Source organism: Canis aureus, chromosome 13 (assembly GCF_053574225.1).
Source record: "Canis aureus isolate CA01 chromosome 13, VMU_Caureus_v.1.0, whole genome shotgun sequence".
Classification (NCBI taxonomy): domain Eukaryota; kingdom Metazoa; phylum Chordata; class Mammalia; order Carnivora; family Canidae; genus Canis; species Canis aureus.
The window spans coordinates 43897542-43917441 of record NC_135623.1 but is presented as its reverse complement, the minus strand read 5'-3'; the positions used below and the strand labels follow the sequence as shown (position 1 = coordinate 43917441).

Below are 19900 nucleotides of genomic sequence, written 5' to 3'. Positions count from 1 at the left end.
CCATTGCAATTTTTGTCCATGCTGGCCCAGATCTTTACTACTATCCTCCATTGTAAATGCAAAAATTATTAAATCCAGAATGGTCCAGTTTCCAGTGTTCTATGAACTCTTTAGACTGAAGATGATTCAGAAAATATCTAAGACTCAGTGTAACAAAGAACTCCATCAGAGTGAACACTCCAGCTCAATTCAACCGATGCTTATTGAGTACGTAAAATACCAGGCAGTAAGCTATTTGTCCATAAACTGAAATCCAATGACTAATATAACGAACACAATCTCAGTTTATAGGGAAGCAAGAATAGTTACAAGAACAGGAAAGATACTAATTCCTGTGTGTTTTATATTGCAATTGTAGACACCCTTTCCAAATATAGAAATTAACAAAGGATATAGCTCATGAGATGGTGAGAAGTCTAGATGAGCAATCATTGAAATAAATGGAAACATTAAGCCTAAATATGAGAACCAGGAAGGACACTTCAAATGTTTTAAATTCTTAGAAATCTATCATATGGAAAGAGATCTCATCTCTGTTGCTCTTGGTAACAAAATTGTGACTTATAGTGAGGCCAAATTTACTTCAATAAAAATAAATTTTTTTGCTATGGACCAAATTGTGTCCTCCTACCCCCAGTTCATATGTTGAAAACCTGACTCCTCAATGTGACTGTATTTGGAGATAGGGCTCTTAGGAGGTAGTTAAGGCTAAATGAGATCATAAGGGTAATCCTATAGAATTGGTGGCATTTTAAAGAAAAAGAGAGAGAAATACTTCCTCTTCCGGTGCATATACTAGGGAAAATTCATGTGAAGACAGTGAGAAAGTGGCTGTCTGCTCACCAGGAACTCAATGGGCCAGAATCTTGATCTTGGACTCCCCAGCTTCCAGAACTATGAGAAAATGAATTTCTGTTCTTGTTTAAGTGAAGCATCATGGTTTTTTGTTATGGCAGCCAAAACTAAGACAATGTTTAAAAATTGAAATTGAATGATTTAATGAGCATTGAGTAGCAAGCAGAGGCCCAGACACATGTGTGCTAGAGCGCATGATAGAAGGCATTTCCAGAGTGGTTTAGATGTTGGAGTGGCTGATATTTATGGTCCCTTTCTCCTCTGAGATCCTATGATTTCATAAATCTTTAAAGCCATAAGGACACAAAACCATCTTCTCACTTTATGGAAAATGAAGACTAGATAAATTGGTTTTGTCTCTGTGTTAACTCTGATTGACAGGGGCTGCCTTAAACATGGTTTTGAGAAGGATTTTTGAAGCTGTGTGAAAATAAATCCATGACAAAGAGAGCTAATGCTTATTGGGCACTTGTCATGCCTCTGGCCCTATGTTAAGCACAGTATTTGTATTAATTGACTATATACTTGCAAAACTCTAGGAGTTGGGTCCTAGCAGATTCAACATTTTTTTTTTTTGATAAGAGAATCAGGGCATAGAAAAGTAACTACTCAAAGGCCACATAATTAGTAAATGTCTTCAGACTACAAAACTAGTAGTTTGGCTTCAGAGCTTTTGCCTGTAACTATTACTATATACTTCTCCATCAATCCACTTGCAATATTTAATCTGAGTTAAGGACGCTGAAGAGTTACATGCTCAGAAGTCCTCATCTCATGATCTGTTTTGGGGGAAACTCAAACCAGGAAAAGTGGCCATAACATTTTTATTTAAATGCCATTGCCATTCATACACACATCAGAAGAAATTTAAAGACTATTTAATTAGTTGAGTAACAGATTAGTGCTCAGTATTTCAGATTCTGCAAGTTATATGGAAGCAGTGTTTGGAACTCCATTATTTCTTCCAAAATTCTGGGACCATATTCTCTCAGTTCATGCTATGATGAGTAGTAGAATGAGGTAATATCTGTTATTAAATCACATTTCTCTGGCTCTTCAGCCATACGTCATTGCAGGAGCACCAACTCCTTTCTAAATCAACTCCCACTCTCAGATATCTAGGTAAGCATCCTGAGGATCATGTATGCTCAATACTTACCCCAGTCATCTCCTTCCTTCCATAGATCTCTCCCTCTCATCATTATCTGCTGTTGAGTTTTCTTATGCAATCTCTTGTTCAGGTTACTGATAGTTGCAAAACCATTTCCTGTCCTGTCTCATCACCCAATTGTGTCTGTTGAAAGTTATATTATTGTCTTTCTCTTCTCTGGTCTATATTTGGTCAATCTGCTCAGGTACCCATGTCTGTTGAGTACTCTATCAACAGTCACCAAGTGTGACACACAGAAGTAGGTTTTTCCCCCAAGACAAACACAGCCTTCTCTCCCATTGATCCCATCATGCCCCTCAGGATCTGACAGACAAGCAATACGAGGCATGGGGAATTCCATGTCTATCCTTGCACAAGTCTCCATGTGTCTCACTTTAGAATTTATTTAAAGTAATCCTTTCTATCAAATTGGCCTCAAGAGTCCTGCATCTTTTCTCCTTCCAGAGAATCCCTGTGTTTCCTTTATTGTAAAGAAGGTGAGGAAAGATGATAAAAATCTACAGTCCTTGATCCTGCATTTTAAAATGCAAGATGTTAAAATCAAATAAAGTAGGTCAAGCCTTCTCCATATTTAGCAGAGACTAGTGCTTTCCTGTATCAGCAAATATTAAAGTTGATAGGCAATCAAAAGTGCTATATCTTCCTTTAGTATAAGAAAATATTACTTAGAAGCTAACATTCTATTTTTATCTTAGCCAAAGAAGTGGAACAAACCCAACTATATGACTTTATTGCTTATGATTTTGTAGATGGCTATTTTGTACACTTAAGTAGAAATACTTTATTTGTCATTTATTTGGACAATGAGTAATAGTTAACACTTTCAACTAATTAATTATGGGTGAAGTCTGCTTAAATGCAGCCTGTGGTTGAGCTTATAAAACCCTCAGGGTTTTGAAAGCAATATTTAAAGTTGGAAGGTCTGATAGAATAAAATGGAGGAATGCACAAGGAGGAATACTATTTGAATTCAAGGCTAGAGGTACCTGGGGAAAACTTTAAGTCTTTGGTTTATTTTAAGATTGGAGAAAGTTATGAATATCCTCCATTATTCTGGGACATAATAGCACTCAGTTGGACAAACATAATAAAATGTGTAAGTAAAATTAAATGATGCTGCTATTCTTCCTAATAATAGCAACTGTAACATCTAGGGCATATGCTACATTCCTTTAATGAAAAAAAAAAAAAGAGAATGTAAAAACCTCTAAAGCAGGCTAACACTATTAATACAATAAATTATTTTCTAAAAATTCCCCTCACTAACATCAATGAATGATTTTAACAACTTTCAATGTAAAGAGATGTTGCCATTGGTTTAATGGAGAGAATCATTGAGTTTAAGGACTTTGTCATGGGGGGACTGCAACTTGAACCCTCAAGTCTTTCATCTCCTCCCAAATATGTCACCAGACTCATGCTTAAGCCTATTTGAAATTGTAATCACTGCTCAATGAGGATTTCAGAAACTCTACTTCTAATCTGTCTCTTGGAGTCCATGCTGCTGCTCGGAAGATGAAGTCTTTTATCTCTGTTATAGCCCAGCAATAGCCAGATCCAATCCTTCAAAGTGGGGAGCAGTTGGGGCACTGGCTGAAACCTTAACCAACTATCTGCAGTTTGGCCTCAACATTCTCGCAGTCTAAATCGGGCAGGGGCTCCATAGCTGCTATTTGCCCTGTGCCATCCTCTGGTACCACAAAAGAGCAGCCCTACCTGGGGTGCAGGTTGACCTTTTATTAGCTGAAAGTACTCTTCTTGGTGCATTTGTTACCTTATCTCTTTCTCTTGGGCAAAATGAAATCTAAATGCATAGGACTTATCGGAGGAGGAAGAGAGAAGAAGAAGGAGAAGATGAAGCTGTTCAATATGCAGGAAAGGATTGATGTGAAGGTTACTAACATGATCATACATGTGATGTGGTTAAACATCCTGACCACTTGATGAAAAGAAAACTCATGGAGTCACCCAGTGGGAAAGCCTTTTACCAGCTCAGACCTTTCTTCATCCCAATGAGTGGATATTCCCCAAGAAAGAAAGAGCTTTAAAATATCTCTCTGCACCACAACATCAAGAAGTCTGATTTAACAAACAAAAAAGCAGTATCATCAAGAACATAAACACAGTTTAAGTTCACTAAACTCTATGTGTGTGTGTGTGTGTGTGTGTGTGAAAGAGAGATATACACACAAAGAGAAAGAGAGAGACACTTCTATCAGTTGTGAATTTAAATTGTGTGAAACCTGAAACTTTTATAATGTAGGGAGCCCACTTTAAAAAAAAGAACACAAAAATATAAATGAAATGTGGTTATCAGAATAAATGCTTATTTAGAACAAGAATAGAAATTACAACAAATTATAAGTTTTTGACTGCTGCCAAATACCATAAAAATTTCAAAACTAATGATGATTTTTATTAATTAGCTACCTGACATATCTGTATGTTACTTTTGGCTGCATATTCTCTGATGGCTTCTTCATATGACAATAATTTTGAAATGTAATTTTTCTTAGAAAAAAAATAAAACAATTAGTCATTTAGAATTGTTGACATTTTTATTATCAATAGTTTAGAATAATTTCTTTTACCTTTAACACCAAGTAGATGAAGAAAATGAAGACAATAGATTCAAGCAACTGATGGATGTGCAGCATGACAAAGTTTAAGTGAGATTTAAAATGACAATTATAAGCTCCATGACTCCTTGTTGTAAAATAAACCACTTTTCTATTATGAAGGAGGGTTATCAAAACACCATGAATCTTTGTGAGAAAAATAAATTCTTTTATTGAACAAGACTATATGTGAGACATGGAGAATCAGTAAGTCAAGGTTCCAACTCAGAATATAGAAAAATAGAAGCATAAGTTACCAAGATAAACATTCTTGGACATATTTTTTTTGCTTCTCAAAAGCCTACTTCAAGTTATTGGGAAGAATCAGATTTGCTTTATACATTTATCTATTTCTCATACATATAACAAAGAATTTGTTGAAGAAAGTTAGGCCTGAATAATGTCAAAATGGGGTTACCTATTTTTCTTTGGGATAAAAACATATCCAATCCTAGATAGAAAACATTTTTCCATTCTCAAAGATTTCTAGAAAAAGACATCCAGAGCTATCCTTAAATGGAATGCTAGTGTTTACATTGCTCTCAAAGATGAATTCATGGATCTAACTATCTTACAGAGTGATCTCAGTTTCTGTTTTGTTCCTGCTAAAAAAAGACTAGCTTATGCATAATCTTTTATGTTTCAACCATTCATGCAATTTTGCTAAACTCTCCCCAAGTTCTGTTCTTTTGTTTCTAACCAGGAAAATTCTAGTTGCTTTGATATTTTCTCACATAACTCTTAATCCATTTTTTATGACTCTTCTCCTAATTTGATCCCTCTTTAGTTGTGCAGCTCAGTTTAGCTCATCTTATATAAAAATTTGTTATTGTATCAGTCAGGAATGTGTTTGCCTGAAAGTAACAGAAACATCAACAAACAGTATCTTAAGCAGGAAAGGGGTTTATTTGTCTTAAAATGCAATAAAAGCACAGGAGTAGGCAATAAAAGGCAGGCTGGTAGCTCAGTGATGTCATTAAGGATCCTTTCTTTTCCTTCATCTTCCCTCTCTGCTACCCACAGGATGAGGTCTCTCTCAGCACACTTATAATCTCCTGGTCACTAGATGACTATTGCACTTCTAGGCTCATGCTCATATTACACACAGGAAGATGAAGGAAAGGACTTCACTCCTCTGGCAAGAGCCAGAAGCTATTTCTCTATCCATTGAATCAAGGTTGGCCTTGTAACTTGCCATGACCAAAAGAAGATGAAAGAATTAAAGATATTCCATTTACAAGCCTGGGCCTAAGAAGTCCTGCACTCTATCACTCTCTCTTGGAAACCTGCTTTGATATGACTAAAACTACCATCTAGAGGGAAAAAAAGACCATGTGTATCAGAGATTAGCTGTCTCAGTGGAGGCTACATTAGATCAGTAAGCCCCCAACTGACCCACATCTAGCCACAGACACTTGTGTGTGTTAGCCTAGATTATGAAGACTGCCCAGCTGAAACTTCACCTAAAGCAGTAACCAGAAGAGTCATGAGCTAAGTAAGTGGTTGTTTGAAGCCACTAAATTCTGGGGTCTTTCCTTATGTGGCAAAAGCTAACTGATACATAAGAGTTCTTTCAAGTTACACCATTCCCACTCAGTAGCTCCACTGACTTAAATGAATTCATTGCCGTTCTGGCTCAATGCTTATATCTCCATTTATCATCAGTAGGAACTGAGTGGTCCCTTTAGCTTCTTTCTGCAAACTTCCCATTTTTAGACAAGACAGCAATGAGTCTAAGTGGACTTCTCTTGTGCATATCCCACACATGGTTCCATATTTTTTGCACAGATTGACTGTAGGTTGCTTACCACAGTCATTCCTTCTTGCTTTTAGATGTTGCTGTGGGTAAGAGATCTCAATGTGTAATATCCCTCAATCTTCAGAGCCTAGTTATCAAACGTTTGGAATCACTTTAAGCTTCCTCTCTGTTGGCTTGAGGTGAATGGGGAATACCCCTCTTGCCCTTGAGTGAATGGATAGGATTTACCATATACCACCTGCCTCTAAAAATCCCTCTATCATCTCCTGTAACCCAATCCTTGATACCCAACTTGGTGTACTGGGTTAAGAATCTTTTAACTGATTTGGATCATTCTTTTGCAAATTCTACATTGTGGCTTCTCACCTCATGTTAAAATGTGACACCTATTTTCATTTTATCATCCTGTTCATTGACATAAACTGAAAAATCTGCATGTGGAGACTATTTCATCAGAAAATACTGGAGTCATTTGGGGCCAGAGGTAGAAAGGGGAGGAAGTTAGTTAGCAGCCTTCCAGAATTCAGAATTTAGCAGAAAGTATACCACATCTTACCTCAAATTTTAATCAGAAAACTCTACATTCACTTGAATAGTATCCTTCTCACTTGGGATTCGTAGCTACCTGAAGGGCTATAAACAAAATGTAATGAATGCCAGTGAGAAGGTGTCATAAATGTTGAGAGGACTCCTGGTAGGGTGCTGCAGGAAGCAGCTGCCCTACAATGTCTGTTCTTATTTAACATCTTCATTCACAAGCCAGAATAGGGAACAGACAGCAGACTGATGAAATTCACAGATGGTACTCATTTGGGAGATATTATGAATACCAGGATATCAGAAAAAATGATACAAAAGGACCCAGAGAAGGAATAACAATGAGACTTGACTTTGAAAATGCAAAGCGGTATGTCTGAATATAAAAAAAGAAAATCTCCAACATTTAAATAGAGGAGAGAAAACCAGAAGTCAATGTTGAAAGTGACATCAAGTTGGGATAATGAAATTAAATTTACAAATGGGCCTTTTGAAATAGAGCAGTAAAATTACTACTATATTTCTTAATCTGTGATCTCTGAAAGACGAATTAGGTGTTGCTGTTACGTGCTCCCATATCCTTAGCTTATCACATTGTTTTTATAAAATAACCTTTGGATTTGTCTATCCTTCCTCATCAGACTCTGTGTTTCTTGAGCACAAAAACTGGGTTACACTCCTTGCTGTCAACCTCAGGCCTGGTTCAGTGCCTGGCACATAGTTAGACACTGAATAAACATATCTTGCAAGTAAAAAGGAACTGCTTCTAACAGCATCTCTTTGAATAAGATGTGATGGTGAAAGTCATCAGATAATACTTAGGATTTCGGGACTCTAAGAGGGAGCAAGGAAGAGTTACACAGAAATTGGGAATAACAATAACCACCTTTCCTTTGTACAGAATTTTCATAATTAGTCTTTTATGTTTTTTCTTCAAACAGTAAGTCGCATCTTCAAAAGGGACAGAGGGGTTGAACTCCTCACTATGGAGATAAAAATGTTTGAGAATTGTAGATCTCTGTCTGATTTGCAGAAATTATTTCTGTCAGTTTGAGCATTACATCAGACATACGAGGCATGTTAGCACAGAGGGGAGGACGTGAACATTGACAAGCACAGTTCTCCAAGTACAGTTCTGGGACCTCTACCGGTCCTTAAAATTCATTCAGGGGATCCACAAGGTCAAAATTATTTTCACAGGATACTAAGATGTTATTTGTCTCTTTTAGTCTCATTCTCTTTTGAGTGTACAGTGGAGTCTTCCACAGGCTAAATAATGGGAGGATATCATTGCCTTAATGGCTAGGGAAGTGTTTGCTTGTGTATCCTTGTGGGTGGAATTTTTCACAGCTTGAATTTCTAATGCGACAAATATCGATAGATATGATACACACAAACAAAACCTCTTGGGGTCCTTAATAAATTTCAAAAATGTAAAGCCATCCTGAGACCAAAAAATTTGAGAATTACGTTGAGTTCAGACATTGGCTCAAACAGACGTAGGTTAAAATTCCCATTTCACTGATTTTACCCTTTCCTAAGTCTTAGGGTTCCTGGCATAAGAGTGACATTTACTTCACGGAGCTGTTGTGAGGATGCAATACGAAAATATGGATGAAGAACGGAGCTCAGTGCTGAGCACACTGTCAAGCCTTAATAAGTGGTTTATCATCATTGTAAAGGAGTGATAATGTGCAGTGACTTCCAAGAGCATTTTTATGACCCTTTGGAAACCAGGTTTCCTTTGCAGGACTGCATCCACCCCCCCAAGGACAGTAGAGGACAGGAGTTAAGAGGGCGGAGCTTTCCTTCCTCCTCCTTAAAATCGATGAGAAATTGATGATTCTGCTGCTTCTGACTTTTGGAGGCTGTGGCTTCATTAATTTCAAAACTGCCGCTAGAAGCTCCTGTGTGTAAATCAGAGCATGAAACACATGATGTCTCCCTTCTGGTGGTTAGAACAGGAGGGCATCAGTTTGGAGCAGGAGGAGCAAAAGGGCTCTATGTTTCTTATCAATGGCCTTTACAAAGACAAATCTTTGCCACTGGCAGTAGTCCCGCGTGGAGGGTATCAGGAACCAGGCTTTCTCCCTTCTTAGAGATAGCTGGTTCCCAAGGACTACTGCATTCAAAATAGTAATACTGATGTGAATATAAATCATAAGGGCAATCAAATTTACATTTCTCTAACACTTCCTAGTTAATGCTTTCACATGCACAGATGCTTTCACCAGAGCTAGAAGGTTCTTGGTGATTATCTAACCTTAGCCTCTGACGTAGAATTGACACAGAGGAAAACGGGTCCTAGACAAGTTAAGTTACATTCCCAAGATTATACAAACAATGGAAGTACCACAATCTTATTAAAATTCATGATAATTTGATATGTGCAGAGTGGATGTTATCTATTATGTCCACTTTGCAGATTAGAGAACAGAGACTTAATATATTAACTCTGGGAAACAGTTAAATCTAAGTAGCATAGCCAAGATTCAAGTCCAGGTCATCTGAGGGGACTTACCACTTTATCTACAGAATTACTATCCTAAAAACAAACAAACAAACAAAAACAATAAAAAAGAATTACTGTCCTATTTTCGGGAATTCTTACTTCCCAAAAAAACGGTGGGGTAATGATTCAGGAGATGCTAGCAGTGGCACCTCTACCCTTGCCCTTCCTTCTTCCACCAAAGGTTATAGTCCTCCTCTACTCTTACACGGACCTGTGCTACCTTAAAGCTCCTCAGTAAATCCCTACATTGGACCCGGTATATTGAGGATAATGAGTATATTCGTGGGAGATACTGATACCACTGAAGAACTGGTTTTCCTTAGGCAAAGTTGATGAATGTAATACAAGAAGCACCAAAAGCCTCTCTTGCTTGGGATTTTTTTTCTTGACTATTTCGCTGCTAGAGTGGAAATCATTCCACTACCCATTTCTTAACATTAGACTTATGAAGTCAAATAGCAATGCCATTGGGCAGGGTGACACATTAACTTCATTAAACATCATAAACTGGCTTTTCCAACTCGTATAGATTAGTCCTGTTTAAGGTTGGAAAGGCACAGGGAACTATGGTAAGAGCTATAGTGATGAGTAACTGGAGGGCAATCCGTATCAAAGGAAGTCCTACTATAGTTCCCTCTACTCTGATCTTATGAAGAGATGTTCTCTCTTTATCCCTAAAGCTACCGAAGCTGGCTCATTTGTGCCCATTTCCATAGGAGTTTTTGTGTAGCTCCATCTCAGGCCTTCTTGTCACTAATCCTTCAGTCTTGTTTCTTCCAGTTCACGAGCCAACCAGGAAGCCCATTTGTACTGCCCAGAAGTCACTGTGCACCCATACCCCAGGCATCTCTCCTCCATGCCAGTGTATGGCCAATAGTAGCTTATGACCTGCCACTGTGCACGCTGGAAGGGCTTCAGGCCCACCCGTGGTGAGGTTATCACACAGCAGCAATTCATTCCAGCAGGCACCTATGTGTCCCGCTGACACATCTATCAACTATGTCTTAGCTCCATGACAGCAGGAGCGATAGAGGCGTGCTGGAGCCCAGTCCTTGGCAGGAGAGCTGGTAATGCTGGGAGGCTGGTGGCAGCTGTCACTGTAAAGACGGTAGTGGCAGGTGGGAGATGAGTACAGTTAAATTGTATAGAGTGTTTCACATCATTATTTGACCACAGAACAAGACTTATTGACATGTGGAGGCTCCAGAATTGTGTAGAACACTGGTAGGGTTGCACTGGTATAAGTGTGTATCTGTTTCATGAGCACTGAACAAAGCTTGAATGACATGGGCTCATCAGGAAACATTGCTCTAATATTGTGAAAGAGCTTCATTCTTATGTGTAGCCCCTAATTAGGGTACTTAGAGCGAACTCATGGACCTGGGGCTTGGGTTCAAAGCCCTTCTCTGCTTCCTATAAACTGTGTGAACCTAAGTTATTGGACCTCCTGAGCTTCTGTTTCCTCACCTGTAAAGTGCAAATGATGACAGCTGCCTCATAGGATTTTTGCTGTGGACTTCATATCACTATTTCGCAATCACGAGTACTAGTCTAGCAGTTAACACTTTGTCAAGATGAACTACGTTATGCCACGATAATAAATCAATCTCAATCTCAAAATCCCACAATCAACACAACGAAATCTTTCCGCTCGTACTACATGTCCACTCTGGGTTGGTGAGGGCCATACGCAGGTGGCCAGGCTGACAGTCTCCTCGATGTTGTAACCAGTCACGTGAGACAGGAGGCCATCTCAGTCACCCCAGCCCAGGAGGGTAGCTCTGGAGAGTCTTGCACCAGCCGTCAAAACCGTTGGCCCAGAAGTGACACGGGTTTACTTCAGCCCAAAGCCTGGTCGCTAAAGTGAGTCTCAGGATCTCACCTGATTGCACAGTGTTTGGATAGCTCAAGATTCATTTGTTGAATGAATAAATGAAGGAATAAACCAATAAACAACTATATATATATATATATATATATATATATATATATATATATATATATATAGTGTTGTTTCCATGTGCCCAAACAGTGGTTTACACCTCTTTTTCTTATTTAATGATGAACCAGACTCAACGAGACAGAAGGTTGGCTTACGGATACATTGATAGAAATGCACGATTTCAGAAAGATTTTAAAGCATTCTTTTCCCTTCCTTTCCAGCATTAGTTTAGAGGTTAACTCAAACGCCCCGAAGTGCTGTGTTTAGTTTGTCTCATTTTACAACTACTCGAGGGGAATGTGACAACCACCTTAGGTGTCTCCACCAGAGCTTCTACATCAGTTAGGGAGAGCTGGCTTTCAAGTCGGAATCTCAAAGTCCAGGTCCATCGTAATCGGAACCCTTTGAAGCTTCCTCATCCCCATCTAGTGCGATAATGTAATCTACACGTTCAGAAGCCATCGGAGAGGCAGTAAAGGGAAAACCCGGCAAAAGGAGGAGACGAACTGCTCTCAGGGGTGAAATCTAGCTCGCACGGGTATTTATCTTGGGCAGACACTGTTGTTTAAACTAAAAATAATCACAGCCAGTTCCGTGGCATTAACCGGCTTAGTTACTCCCGCATAAAACCAGGAATGAAAATGAGGCCAAAGGTTAGCAGTGAGTCTGAGGATGATTCTATTTCTATGCTAACGCGGCTTCATCCCAGGTGGAGGAGTGTTACAGGCTCACGTCGATTTCTCGGGTTATAATTAATTTACTTGGGCTGTGTTTACCCGGAAAGGAGGAGAATGCTGGGTGCTCAGCTCACCCCCAGGACGAGCCCGACTACCACTTCCCGCTGGGGAGACCCGCCCCGCCCTTCCTGCGAGCTGCGGGGCTGGGGGCGCAGCCCTTCCTCTTTTATTGGCCTTGTCTTTCACCGTCGTCTCAGTAGGTAGAAAGGTAAACGTATTAATCATCTTGAAATAGACCTCTCTGCCCCCAAAGGACGTGCCCAGTAACACCTACCCAGGGAAAGAGACCAAAAAGAGGAAGGCTCACTCAGAAAAATAAAGGCGGGGGCGGGGGGCGGGGGGTGCAGCCCGGGTGGCCCAGCGGTTTAGCGCCGCCTTCAGCCCAGGGCCTGATCCTGGGGACCTGGGATCGAGTCCCACGTCGGGCTCCCTGCGTGGGGCCGGCTTCTCCCTCTGCCTGTGTCTGTGCCTCTCTCCCTGTGTGTGTGTCTCTCATGAATAAATAAATAAAATCTTAAAAAAAAAAAAAAAAAGAAAAGAAAAAGCAAAAGAAAGGGGGAGGAGAGAAGGCACTGAGACCACCCGAGGGGGGAAAAAGGGAAGCAGAACAATAGAATTTACATAATGAGCAAAGGAAAAAGGTTAAAGACTTTTTTTTTTTTTTTTTTTTAATTCATATGCTGGCTCTTTTTAAGAACGCCTCAAGGATTAGAATAGACATTAGTCACATTCAGACCAAATGAGAGGAAAGCAGACCTGGGATATTCCTTCTCCTTAGGGCCCCAAAACAAGCAAGTGCAGTTTATGTATGGAGGGCTTATGAGGAAGGGGGTGCCCAGAGAAAAACAGAGACCAGACAACAAAACAGAACATGCCCCCCCGCCCCCTGGCCCAGGGAACTAACAGTTTCACCCCTGAAACATCTTGGAGGGCCCTGTCTGTTGTCATGAAGCCATCCTGTCAGGTAGTCTTAAAGTCGGCTTAGTTCTTCCTCACCAACTTCTCCCCTCAGACAAGGAGTCGTCTACCCCACGATGACAGGTAGCCAAGGGGAAACCAAGTGGCAGCTGTTGGCCCCGCAGGCGGTGCCTTCACACCCAGGGCAGCAGACAAAATAAAGCAGAGGCATCTCAGGTAGTTCTGCTTGGTGAGGTGAGTGGCTCCAGGAGTTGCCCGCCCTCTCTAAGTGCCACTGCCCTTTGAACACCGGGTCAGGGTCCCATTTCCCATTTCTTAGCTCCTCTCATGGGCTCCCTTTTGTGTTCTAGTGGCCCGTGGGCCTCTCCCCCGGCACAGTAACTACCATGGGAATCTGATGTCGACTTGTGCCATTATTTTAGTCATGGTTGTGTTACCCACTGGCTTGGCTCCCCAGGGATGGTGGATGTACCTCTTCCTGGTTAACCACTGTGTCCCCACCTCCTAGCACGGCCCTGGTCAATGCAGACATGTGAGGTGGCCATGGAGGGAGATAAAACCATTACCTAGTCCAAGTCAAAGACTGGCATCCTGGGGCGCTGGGGGTGCTCAGTCAGTGGAGCATCTGCCTTTCGCTCAGGTCATGATCCTGGAGTCCCAAGATCAGACCCCACAGTGGGCTTTTTGTTCAGCAGAGAACCTGCCTCCTCCTCTCTCTACCTCTCTCCCTGCTCATGCTCTCTCATGCTCACATAAACAAATAAAATCTTTTTTCAAAAAATAAAAGATTGGCACCCAGACTATCTGCACCTCCTCAGCAATTTTTTTCTGGTCACTACATCCTTAATCTGTGTGCTCCTTAAGGGACTGTCTTCAGTAACTTTCTTACATATGTCAACAGAGGTCTCATATGCTCGGAACCCATTTTCCCTATTGCGAACACCTTATATTCATATTTGTTAACAGTTCATGAACCAATATTGATGCTATTCTTATTAACAATCTCATTATTAATTGGAGCCTATACTTGATTCAGATTTTCTTAGTTTTTACCTGAGGACTCCTTCTGTTCTAGGATCCCATCCGGGGTGCCACATCGCAGTTGCTCATCAAATCTCCTCAGGCTCTTCTTGGCTTGTACCAGTTCCTCAGACTGTGTGTGCTTTTGATGACCTTGACAGTTGGCAGGGCACTGGCCAGGTATGTTGTAGACTAGCCCTCTAACTGGGATCGGCGTGGAATTTGTCTCATGATGAGCCTGGGGTTATGGACTGGAGTGAGGAAGACCACATAGGAGAAGCGCCATTTTCATCGCATGGAGCCAACAGCACAGACTAGACACAGGACTTATCACTGAGGTGGCTGAAGGCTGATCCCCTGGCTGAGGTTGTATTCGCCAGGTTTCTCTACGGGGTGAGTTACACTTACGGGTCTGGGAGTTCTGCTCCACACTCTTGAGAGGAATATGTCTAAAATTTTTTGGGATTTTTCTGCATGGGAAATTTACCTATTCTCCCTCATTTATTTGCTTATTCAATTCTTTATTTATATCCATAGAGCCGAGGAATATTTATCTTGTACTTAAGGCTATAATCCAATACTACACTATTTATTTTGTTGCTTAAATTATTCTAGCTTTGGCCACCGAGAGTTTTTTCAGTTGGTTCCTGTATCCCTTGACATACCCTCATCCTTGTGAGGTTTTGGTGTTGGAAGCACTTATTTTCTGGCAGTATAAGATGCTCCAGGCTCACCTTGTCCTATCCCTAGGGTCAGCATTTCAGCCATTTCTTCAAGGAGCATTTCTTCCTTTTACTGGAGAACATTATTTGAAACCAAGAGAGGGCTGTTAAATGTACTCACTGTTACTGGAGTATTATTGCCTCTAGACCCCCTTAGCTGAAATAGCAAGGACATGTATGTGTGTATAAATCCACAGATATAGACATATCTATACATATTCTTATATGTAACCATCTGTATCTATGTTAAGCTAACCATGGGTTCATGGTGATATCTCCAATTCTAAGTCACTGCTACATGGACCACCCTGGCCTCCTGGCTGTGTGTGTCTGTAGACTTCCACTCCAGTGGTAATAAACTTGGCTTCCATCACCCACCATCCCTTTACTCAGTTGTTTGATTCCAGGCCACACATACAGCAATATCAGAATTGTTGACGCATACCTTTATGTGTCAACCTAGGGCTTTGTCAACTAGAATATAGTGCTTCCTTATACTCATTCTAGTGTTATTTCAGTCTGCCTCTCCCCCCACCCTACCTCCTCTAGTTAAGGTCATTTTCAAGCATTTGTATTACAGTTGGAATGTTCTGTGACATTCTGCTTTCCATCCTGTGATTACCAGACCTTCTAAAATGGTTTTTAAGTAACTGGCAAAAATGAAAATTCACTCTTGGTGCTGTAAAATTCAATGGTTTTTGATAAATGCATATCATGTATCCATAATGACAGTATCATACAGAATTGTTTCACCACACTAAAAAAAAAAAAAAAAAAATCACCTGGGCTTTGCCTATTCAACCCTTCCTTCCCTTTCCTTTGAATCTCTGGAAGCCACTGATTTTTTTTTTTTTCTATTACTAGATTTTTGCCTTTTCCAGAGTGCCATATAATCAGAATCATCCAGTGTAGCTTTCCTAAACCACCTTCTTTCACATAGCAATATGCATTTAAAACTCATCCATGTCTCTTTGCAGATGGATAGCTCATTTTTTTTATTGCTGGATAATATTCCATCATATGGATGTGCCACCATCTATTTATTGAAACCCATATCGGTTGCTTCCAGTTTTTGATGATTATGAATAAAGTTGCTATAAATATTCACTTGCAGGTTTTTGTATGGGCAGAATTTTCAAATCCATCGGGTAATTACCTAGGAGTGCAATTTCTGGATAAGGTATCTAGTAACTTTTAATAACTACCAACTAAATCTCATTGAGGGGTTAACCAAAAATATATTTTTAAACCAATATTTACTGAATACTGATTATGTTTCAAGCTTTGTAGCAAAGACTTTTACATCCCTTTTTTATTTATTCATTCATTCTAAAAATATTTATTGAATCTCTAGTATCATAGCCAGACTCTTTGAGGTGTTGTGGAGGGAGCCTTGAGGAACTTTTTTTCGAGTAAGGTGAAACATAAATGAATGAATGACTGAATACATAAAATGGCAAGTGAAGATGAGCATTTCTAACAAAGCTATGGCAGGATAAGGTGAATTAGAGTGTCAGGAAGGATGTATTTTATGTCAAGTGGATTGGAAAAGGTTTCATGTGTAAGATGACATTTGCTCAGATCCTTGACTGAAGAGAAAGTGGGTCAGGAACAGTTGAAATTCTATGCAGAGGCCCTGAGGCTGTAATAGACCTAGCATGTTCATATTTCCAAAAGAGCAAGGGGGCCACGGTGGATGAAGCCAATGAGAGAAAAGGGGGATGTGAGGCAAAGTGAGAGGAGAGAAAGAGGTTAGAAGAGCAGATTATATAGGATCTTAAGTCCATGGTGAGGATTTTGCATTTTCTTCTGAATAAGACAGGAAAGCTGAAGCAGAGGAGAGGTGGGATCTACCCAACGCTTGCCATGCCCCACTCCCCCTTTATCACCCACGAGTGAAGTTGTGCACTAGGGAATGGCCAGTATGGTATGATGCTGCAAAATCATTACAAAGGTACAGTTGCACAAATTTTACTTGAAGGAGGTGACATGAAGGAAGGGCATGTGACTCCTGCAAGTGTGATCACAACGCCATCACCAGAGAATGGCTGTAGGACGCCTTGTATTCTTTGTGTGTGTCATCGTGTGTGTGTTCTCACTTTCATTCTATGTGTTACTCAAGGAAGACAAGGTCCTATGTTAAATTCTGGGAAATTTAGGCTTAATCATTCAGAAATGTTAGCCTGCCTATAACACTTAATAAGCACTTACTATATTCCAAGGATTTTTCTAGAATATATAAATATTTTTTTCTACTATGTATATGGTTTAATCTACTTAGTCTTCATCAAAAATTCTGTGAATTGAGCCATCATAGAGAAGAAGGAACTGAGTTACAGAGGGATGATGTATCCTGCTCAGAGTCACACCTAAGACACACTAGAGCCAGAATTCATCCAGTCTGTCTGGCACTAGAGTCCTAATCCTTAATAGACTCCCAACTGGTTCAAGCTCACATGGCTTGTGGATGAGAAACTTGATTCTCAGCTTCCTTCCAGAAAAGCAACTGTATAGCTTAGTTCACTCACATGAATTCCAGACACTTTCCTTGTGAGGCTCCTCCCCTTCCCCAAACACCTGTTTACACTGTTGAATTCTACTTCTAAATCCAGGACTGTGTATACAACTCAGTTCTGGCCCGCTGTCTGGAAGAGTGATCAGTTTGGGGGTGGGCATGTGATTCCAATTGCCTAAAAATATTTAATTTTGGAATCTTTTTCCATTGAGAAGAGAGGATCTTTATTTCCACTGTGAAGCTATTAGCGGGCATCTTGCCAGCAATTGAAGAGAGGACAATCTTGCAGCATGGAGTCGATGGTCAAGAGAGTTTTTCCTGAGCTTTTCCATTATTTGAGCCTGTAAGTTCTTTTTGCATAATCCAGTACACCTTGGGTTTTTCTTACCTAGGTCTAAAGAATTTTAACTGATACAATAAGTTACCAAATAAATCATAGTTACATAGCCTTAGGAAAAGCTTCATTTATCAAATCCTAAGTTCAGAACTCTGAATTTTGCTGGCATATGTGGCTGAGGGAGCATTGATGAGACAGCGGTCCTAGCATGGAATTAGAAGACTGGGATCCAAATTCCAGCCCCAGCAGGTAGTAGTAGTTAAGTAGTTTCTGAGCAGGTGACCCATTCCCTAAACTTTGCTTTTCCCTCTATAAGACAGGAATTGTGCCAAATAGCTTGAGTGTTGCAAATGAGATAAGATACATGAAAGCATCTATTGGCATGGCTGGCACATAGTAGGAACTCAAAAAAACTTTAGCTGCAGGCCAGTTGCCCTGTACCAAAAACAGCATTTTGACTGGCAGTTTTCTGAATCATAAGACTAACAGCTTCAACATCCATTAATTGTGCAAATACCGGACATGATATGTGCCAGTCATGATACCAGGAGGCTAACGTCATGTGATCATAGTAGACCTTTCTTCCTATGAGACAAAAAGCTCAGAGAGGTAAAGAAATGTAATCTAAAGTCAAACAGCCTGCAAGTGGCAGAACCAGGATTTGAACCAAAGCTGGTACTGATTAAAGACTATACTTTCCCCCATTTATTGAAATTCCTCCCCAGATAGACTGGCTCACTTGTGTCGAGATGGTAACTTGAACCTGTCTCCTGACTATAGCACATATCTAGGGAGGCCAAATTCATCCCTATTCAATCTATTCAATTGAAAAATCAAGAAAGGTTTGGAGGGCCCTTTTTAAAAATTTCTTATTTTGGAGAAGATGCCGGAAAATCTACACTACTGAGGCCCAACCATTAATTCGGTGAAAATGAAGAAAATGCTTCTCTATCCACAGTTCCCATTTTCCTCCTAAAAGAAGAAGGGGGAGGGCGCGGAAATCCACATTTCTTCATTAAACTCTCTCCTCTTATTCCCAATTAATCTTAATTTTTAAAAGGATCCTCTGAATAATTAAATTGGTCATTGTGGGAAGAGGCATTATGATACAAGGAGACAATTGGTTTTATATTTGCCAAGGTTCTCAGGCCTAGGAGACTTGAATGCTCAAGTGAGAGAAATGGTAATATATTGCTAAAGAGTTCATTCATTGTTGTTTGTTCATCAATAATAGATACTTTCACTCAGGAAGGTTAAGTGACCCATGCGTTATTTGGGCGGCTTGGTTTTGTAGCCTAAAACACACTCAGAAGACAACCACATTCTTCTCCCCTTTAGACCTCCCCTTGCACCTAGAGACTGGTTTGAGCGGGTGTGCTGCGTAACCGGGACTGCAATTTAATGCAATTTCTAGTCCATCTCACTGATTGCAACTATTTAGTACGTTCTCAAAGAAAGATGATTACAACTGGCTGGTTCTTAATGCTTAATTTATTTACATGCATGCCTGCTACAGAGTTATTTTATTCATCTCCCAAATGATGGCATAAAATCATTGAAAAATGATGGGCAATAAACATGGCTATTGCGCTGCAGTCCTCGGTGGAGAATAACACCCACCGTCACTCCTAACATGGGTTGACCTGTGTTCCACTGCTCTTAAAACCCAGCCATAATGAAGGCAGCACAGACATAAAACTCCTTTATTGCTACTTTGTTCTGACAATACTTGCACAATAACAGATTATTTTAGTTAAAATAAAACCCGTACCAAATTGGCATTTTTGTGTTGGTAACTGAAGCAAAACCACATGTATATTTCCCCCCTTTTCTTTCTCTTTCCTTTCTTTTCTTTTTGAAAAGAATGTCATATTAGTTGGAAGAAAGGGTGAATATTTGGAACCACGACTGCATTCTAACTGTCTCTTCTGTAGTTGCCTGGGCAAGGCTATTCACATTAGGCTGAACAAATGCTGCATTTGCATTCTCGATAAGTGCTAGCATTTTTCACATTTCTCTGGCAATTCTCATTTCAGTTAAGAACACCTGAAAAGTTAGCGGGATTGCTTGTCATCCCATCAAAACTGGGAGGGGAAAAAATGGGATTTTTTTCTCTAAATTGCAAAAAGTCTTGAATCAGCAGAAAGTCTTTGCACTTTCTACTTGGGGATTAGAATAAGAATGAGACAATAAAGTGAAAATGGGCAGAATGGGTGTTTTCTTTTTTTTCTTCTTTTTTTTCTCTAACAAAATAGCA

At 40.1% G+C, this 19900-nt stretch overlaps 1 protein-coding gene and 1 long non-coding RNA gene across 4 annotated transcripts in view; one reads left to right on the top strand and one right to left on the bottom strand.

The window, feature by feature from the left end:
* LOC144282376 (uncharacterized) overlaps positions 1 to 19900 on the bottom strand; it is a 233119-nt gene that overhangs the window by 5526 nt on the left and 207693 nt on the right. The window lies entirely within an intron of this gene.
* The window catches only part of LOC144282378 (uncharacterized), an 80726-nt gene that overhangs the window by 10014 nt on the left and 50812 nt on the right, over positions 1 to 19900 (top strand). For all 3 annotated transcript variants that reach the window (XR_013350827.1, XR_013350828.1, XR_013350829.1), the window contains exon 2: positions 14125 to 14462. This is a non-coding gene — a long non-coding RNA (uncharacterized LOC144282378). The remainder of the gene's footprint in view (positions 1 to 14124; positions 14463 to 19900) is intronic.